Below are 7,597 nucleotides of genomic sequence, written 5' to 3' on the forward strand. Positions count from 1 at the left end.
TTTCTGGATCATATGCTAATTTGTGAAATTATTTTTCTGTAACATGTTTTTTCCTTCCTATTTTTGTGATCTACGCAGTCCATGTTCTTGCAATGCGACTCAAGTTCAACAATGCCTGTCCTTTCCTACTTGTCGTTGGTTTTCTGTGTCCTTTCAGAGCCTTCAACTTGCATCATTTCAATTTCTTTCTGCTGGTGTTGTCACTGTTATTTGCTGCTCATGACTGACTTATTTCAGTTGTGATTTCCTCTAATCTTTTCACCATTGGTGCTTCTCCTAAGTTCTTGCAAATGATTAATTTCTAAAATGGTCGGTTATTGTCCGCCCACTCATCTATCTTATCATCTTCGTAATGGCTACATGCTAAGTATGCTGTTTCTTGTATGCCCAACTTTCTGTCTTATAAAGCAAAGGTGGTCTCATAGCCATTTTATAAACATTGTCCACATTTCTGTTGAGACTGGGGAGAGAGAATTGGAACCTTGCCATCTGCCCTACAGGTTTGGTGACCATGAACCTCCTCCTTTGGGCCAGATTGGTAATTTTTATTATGACAACTGTTCCATGTATTATTTGGGTCCCTCATGTGTTGGAGGTTACTTCTGAGATGGTGGGGGACACATGATTGCAACATACCTGATTAATGAAGATTAATACTGAAACACGAATAAATCTAGTTGGAGATTAGCTCGAACAAGATTATAGGTTGTAGGGAGAGGAACCAGAAGCAGAAAATTATCAGTAGTTAGGGTTAAACTGTCCAGATTAGGCTCCAATCTCAGTCAAAGGTTCTGTTCTGTTTACAGATTAGACCTGCATAGTTGTGTCAAAATCTGACAGCTGGATTAGAGATCTGGAACAATCCTTTGCAAGTAGGAAAACTAGAATTAAGAACAGAACTGCCATTTCAATTAGGGTATTCGGAGATTTGAAATAGAAACCCAGAGAGAAATATTAAACAAACCAAAGAGCCCTGTGTCAAGAATGTAGAGGAAAATCTGGTTACTCCGGCCCTCGTTAAGTCTTTCCCACTTGTTTTGCTACAAAAAGGAGAGATTGCCTATAGATAAAGCTAGTTACTCTTCTTGCCTTAACTATTACGGCCGTCTATGCTCTTAAATTGCATATGTCCTCCAACATAAGATCTAGGCAAGAGGCTGCACAAGGAGCCCAAAACAACTCAGTTATCTACCAGCTGTGACATAATTGGATGTATTGTCCGTACCTACTTGAACCAGATGCTCCTCTCCAATTTCTTCAAACTTATTGTCAAGTAGTTGAAACGGCATATTTGCATCTTGTACATGAGTAGATGCATCTACAGAGCCCATGAAGTAAGTCCCCTTTAGATAGTTGACAAGGAAATTAAGCAAGTGCCTTCCTCTTTCTTCTGTCCACCCATCATAACATGAGAGTGCACCTATATTTTTCTAATATGCTTCATATTTGATCTTCATTTCTGCAGTTTTCTCCTTTTGGTATTCTCAAGTTATAATATGAAGGGGGCTTGAAACCAGGCTCATATCGTCTAATGGGTTCAATCATCTCCTCAGTCCTCAAAGCTCCTTGTCTTTACTACATTGAATGATATGTCACATTCATGATGCCACCGTGCAATCTAGGAACGAACTATCTTTCTTATTCTGATCTTAAGCGGTTCTCCATTGTTGTCTGCAAGGACTTTTACTCCGCCTCTCAACAACCACTTCTTTAGGAGTCCGCCTCACATGAGCATTCATGGGACCCCTCACATGTGTATGGAACCGGATGCCAACTTTCTTTCTTTTGAAGCTGTCCCAGAGCTTGGGATAAGTCTAGCAGATGCATTAGACTCTCGATTTGGCTTCCCCCCTAAAAGTAGTGTCCGACTGTGTATGCCCTTCCTCTATAGGTGAATCCACCATATTCATCATCCAGATTCTCTAGCCTCCTTTTCTTATTGTGCATTATAGCTAGGTTCATCTCCTTAGCAATCTCTGCAGTTGTCTTCGTGCACTTGGATACATCTCCATATGCACCAGGCAAGTGTTGCTTCATCCTTTGAGTTCCTCCCTTGAGATTTTTTTCCACGAAGAGTGCATCCAACTAAATTCTTGTTTGATATATTAGGCCAATATCCATACTTCCCCAGAGGATCATTTGATTTGGCCTTCCTTTTTGGATATTTGCCTGGATCATTCCCTGCAATACTTGCATTTTTAGCAGCACTACTACTAACATTCATTGCATGTTTAGCTGGTAAATACCAACTACATCAAAAAAGTTAAATTTAGCATCACAATATATATATATACCATTAAAGAAACAAAATTTTCATAAATAATAAATTGATTGTGTCTGCTGTCTGCTCCTTTCAATGAAGAATATCAATATATTCAGTTATAAACCTATAACTTAAATAGTTAATAGAAATTCAATTAAATTCTGAGATACTTGACCAATATATCAAGTTAAATTAGAAGTTTATAACAGAACATAATGCCCACCAATAGAGTTATATTCCTATAACTTAAATAGTTAAATTATAAGTAACTCAGGTCAGATGCACAGAATATAGTACAACATCAACATAGCTGCAGTTGTACAATTAACTACCCAGCAACAAAACATTGATAATTAAGCCTGATCTTGATGTCAATAAGGATGATGGCCATCTGTAGGTCCTGGTCATATACTTCATTCAAGAAATAAACTCAAGGTAAATGCCAAAAAAAAAAGCCATCATATTTATCAGAAATACACCATTTATGGTTAAGCCTGAACAGTGGCTGTGTTTTCGGATAGCATGACGAATATCTCGAGCCATCTTCTGAATGCTTGGTTAAAGAAGAAGAAAGAGAAAAAAATTGATTAATCAGTTACAGAGGAATAAAGGAGAAAAAGAAAAGAAAACAATGAGTCACAGGAAGAAGAATTAAAATAAGTACAGAAGAAAAAGGTGGAGAAGCAAGAAGAAGAAAGAGAGAGAAACAAATCGATTAATCAGTTACAGAGAAATGATGGAGGAAAAAAAAACAATTGTATCACGGGGAAGAGGAAGAAAAAAAACGAAAACACAGCGGGAAGAAGAAGAAAAATGAACGAACGAACGAAGAAAATAAAAAGAAAACTCAAACTTACTGTTATCAAAGCTGGAGATGCCATTGCCAGAATAAATTGGTGTCGTTAAACCTTTCGAGCTTTCAAGGGTAACCAAGTTGTTGGGTGTGAGTTGTGATTTGAGCATTTAACCCCCTTTATATAACTTGATCCCATGTAGCTGGGTAGATTGTTATCCTATACTCAAATGAATGAGTAAAGTTAGAAATAAAATCAACAAACTATATATACTTTTGTGTTAAAAAAAATAAAAAAATATGCAAGGCGAGCCAAGGCATCCTAGCTGTTGCCTAGGCAACGCCCAGAACACCAAGGCGGGCGACTTTTGCGCATCCAATAAAGCGAGGCCTGCCTAGCCTCCCAAAAAACGCCTAGGCGACGCTGTAACAACTATGATTTCTATTACCTGGAATCAGTAGGGTTGGGACTTGGGAGTTACCAAACTCAAGCCCAAAGTCTCGTGGAATTTGGAGTTGTGAGAGGAAGTTCCTTCAGTCGAACCAGACTCTATTTTCCGACTCTGGAATGATACTTCCTTCCCCCACGATTTGTATCTTTTTTATCCCCTCTCTTTCCATTAATACACCTCCCCTTAATCTCTGATTCCCTTATGTAATTTAATTACTTTTGGATTCCAAGTTTGTCTCTATTAAATGGATGTTCTTTTCCTTTGCATCCTTAGCCTTTTTATTTATCAAATGACTTCTTATTAATTATGAGACTGCCACTTCCCTTTATAAGCGTAGGAATATTTACTGTTTTGCTACTAAGCTCTTGATTTGAGTATTCTATTACTTGGGTGGGCTCATAGTGAACCCAAACTGAGTTTCCAAACCCCGGGATCGCATCAATTGGTATAATCGATACAGATGCATTAGACATTAATCGCGTATGGAGGCCTATGCGCAAGCTTGGGAGGCCCATAAGGTGTTGGTGGCAATCCAATGGGCCGAAATTGACCTTTGGGTAGTTATATTATAGGTTGGGCCTTTTATTTTTTGGGTTTTATTTTAATGGGCCTAATTTACAAGTCCATAAAGTGAGAATAAAGTTAGTACATGGGATTAGTAGTTAAATGTTTGAGTTAGATTAGGATACTTAATAAGTTAATAGTTAAATAGTGTTCTGTTTTGTGTTTACTTTATTGAGTGTCTGAGTGTGATTAGGAGTCAATTTAGGAAATTTTGATCTTTATATATGTAATACACCCCCATTAGTTAGAGAATATTTTTGTGCTGTTGAACAATGCATACGGGATTTGTATCTCAAACCTGATTTCTTCTCTTCTCTTCTTCCTCCCATGAAGATCGATCTCATATTTTTTCCTTCCCCTTCTATCTATCTAGTTTCTTCCTTTGACAATGCAGTTGCTTCCTTTATCTCAGATCTGATTATGGAATTTGATCATTGGGTCTGCTTGCATCTGAGATCCATAATCTGGATTTTTCAGATTGCATTAAAAATATTCACATTATTGTAAAATCTTCCATAAATAAAATATGCCTTGGGGCCTTCCCTTTAGTAAACATAGGAAACTCAATCATAGCCAGTGCAAAGAGGTACATGTTCAATGTAAAGTTACTATGTTCAGAAATCCTTTTTCTTGTCTCCCTGGTTTTTCTAGCACTAGTTTTTGTTTTTTCTTCTTCTAAATCATGAAGAAAATCTGTTTCCTGCTCTTAGGTAGCTTCTTAGTGGTAATGATTTAGCTATTTCTAATTACCTTAGCAGGCATGGTTTGGTTCCCTAAACTGGATTTAGCTTTAATATGCAATTTCTGAGACTTCTATTCATGAGCTGTATAAGGTCAGGTTGGTTCTCTTTGCAGCTTATATGTCATGCTTTGGTAGATGGATGATAGTAATGATTATGGATACTTGCGTTCCAAAACTTCAATAGTTTCTTATGATTGAGTGGCTCAAACTTGGCATGTTATTCCATGATGGTCTTGGATATATGGAATCAATATTTGATTTTCTTGACCATCCAATATGTGACAAACACATATAAGCATCCTAAAATTCTTTGAGATGAAGTGTATCTCATCCATCTCTTTGCTGTCTTGCAAGCGGGGAGTACCCAGCAGTAAGTGAAAAACTTGTTTCAGAAATGATTTTGCTTTATTACAATTTTTTTAGTCCTTGATTTGGTCTGCGACGGGACCATGACGTGTCTTCATATCTTCTTGTGGTGTTACTGGCACTCTGTTGAATGAAACTAAAAATGATGCCACTTACTAGGTTCTTAAAAAAACACTAGTAATAAGGGGAAAAAATCAGTTGCTTGGTTAAAGTGTGATAAATTGGATTTGAAGAAGTTATGTGAGCCATTGATTTTGTTGTATAGGACAGTTGAGGTAAAAAACCATATTGGGTTAAAATAGTAAAGATAAGGTACAAGTGGTTTTCAATGATATTTTATTGGGGATATGGTCCTAGGACCTAGATAGTGTGGAAGGATGTAGTAAGATCTTGTCGTTTACCCAAATATTTATTTAAGGCATAGTTGGAGAATTATTTAGGGCATATTTGGGTTAATTTTAGGGCGGTTGACTTGCAAAAACTTGATTTTCTCCATCTATGTTATTAGTGACTACTGACTTGATCATGGTGCCATCATTAGTAATCTTCAAGAGCTGAACAAGTGACTAGTTTAGATACCTGGGCTCAATCATAAGTAAAGAAGGGGAGATAGAGGATGATGTTGGCCAAAGGATTAAATAGTGTTGAGAGGGTGAATATCCCTCTCGGGATTAGCATCAAGAGCCTTGGCACTAATCCCGAGAGATCTCCTCTCTCTTTTCTTATTTCCCTTTCTACCCCTACTTTTGAAATCCCCAAACCCCTTTTTATAAATGAGAATATCGAGCCTCTCTCTTTTCAATGAGAGAGCTGCTCTTTGGCACACTTTCCTTCTCTCTTCTTCCTCACTTCTTCCATCTATTTCCTGTTCATTTACAGATAGGATAGATGAAGTGGAGAGGTGCGTCCGGAGTGCTGTGTGATCAGCGTATCCCTTTAAAGCTTAAAGGAAAATTTATAGGACTATCATTCGACTAGCTATGATGTATGGTGCAGAATGTTGGGCAGTTAAGAAGCGGCATATAGATAAACTTAGTGTAACGGAGATGAGGATGTTGAGATGGATGTGTGACATGACTAGGAAGAAGGATAAGTAAGGAATGACTATATTAGAGCTGAGTTGGGAGTAGACCCGATTCATGATAAATTACATGATAGTCGTTTGAGGTGGCATGACCATGTTCAACGAAGGCCGTGGAATGCTCCAGTTCGAAGGAGTGATCTGATTCAGATTGAAGGTACTAAAAGAGCCAGGGGAAGGCCTAAATTAACCATTGGAGAAGTGGTGAGGAATGACATGCATAGCTTAGGCCTCATACCAAGAATGATGTCGAATAGAACGGATTGGAGAGCGAGGATCCATGTGGCCGACCCCATTAAGTTGGGATAAGGCTATGTTGTTGTTGTCTGATTCCCTTAATACATACTACATCTAGTTGCAGGTTTTGAAGGTGTTATGCTTACTTGTTAATAGGAAAATTATCGCCCCCAGTACTGGGGGCGGTGCTGTGCGCATCGTGCGGTGCTGTGCGCATCGACCGTGCACACATGTGCGGTGCTGCGCCGCACGATGCGCACAGCACCCCCCCAGTACTGGGGGCGATAACGATCCCTTGTTATTAGCAGTAACTTGAAGTCAGAATTCCAAACCAATAGAACAGAAATAAAGAGTGTAAAGTAGCAGCAAACGATCCAACCAGGCTTCCCACTGCAAGGTGACAATCGGAACAGACACCGATTCCTTCAACCTTGATCACACACAAGACCAATCTTCAAGGTGCAGACCCTCCCATGAATTGTGAGATGAAGAAGACCCTCACAAAAGCTGCGGTTTTGAAAATTGTGAGATGAAGAAGACCCTCCCATGAATTGTTTATTTAAAGGACAAAAGGCCAATCAGTCCAAATCAGAATAGGAGACTGAAAGTCCACCTAGCTGACTGGAAAAAACAAAACACCTCCTCTCTTATGCGTGGAGAGGTATGGACCCAAATTACTAACTTTAAACACTTAAATAAAAATCACTTAAATTGAGCCAACAGCTGGACCACAATTGGACCAGGTTCAATTGAACTAAACCCAATAACAGACATCAAAATAAACTCAAATATGGAAAGCAAATAAACCAAAACAAAGCAGCAACATGTTAGGCCACAGATTGGCCTCCCTTGTTGTCTTTCTTCCTACGGACGTAGGTCTTGAGATCTGCATCAGTAAGCCACTAGATCAAGGAAGGGCAATGCCCTTCCATCCCACCTTTAACAAATGTCTTAAACTAGAGGAGGGGACCTTCTTAATTAGCCATGTGCCAATTTTATTAATCTTCCTTGACTGTATGACTTGCCATATATTTATCCTTTCTTTATTATAGTTGCATCTTCATTTTTAATTTTCTAATCATAAGATAGGATTATGCAT

This window comes from Telopea speciosissima, chromosome 3 (genome assembly GCF_018873765.1).
Source record: "Telopea speciosissima isolate NSW1024214 ecotype Mountain lineage chromosome 3, Tspe_v1, whole genome shotgun sequence".
NCBI classification, from domain to species: domain Eukaryota; kingdom Viridiplantae; phylum Streptophyta; class Magnoliopsida; order Proteales; family Proteaceae; genus Telopea; species Telopea speciosissima.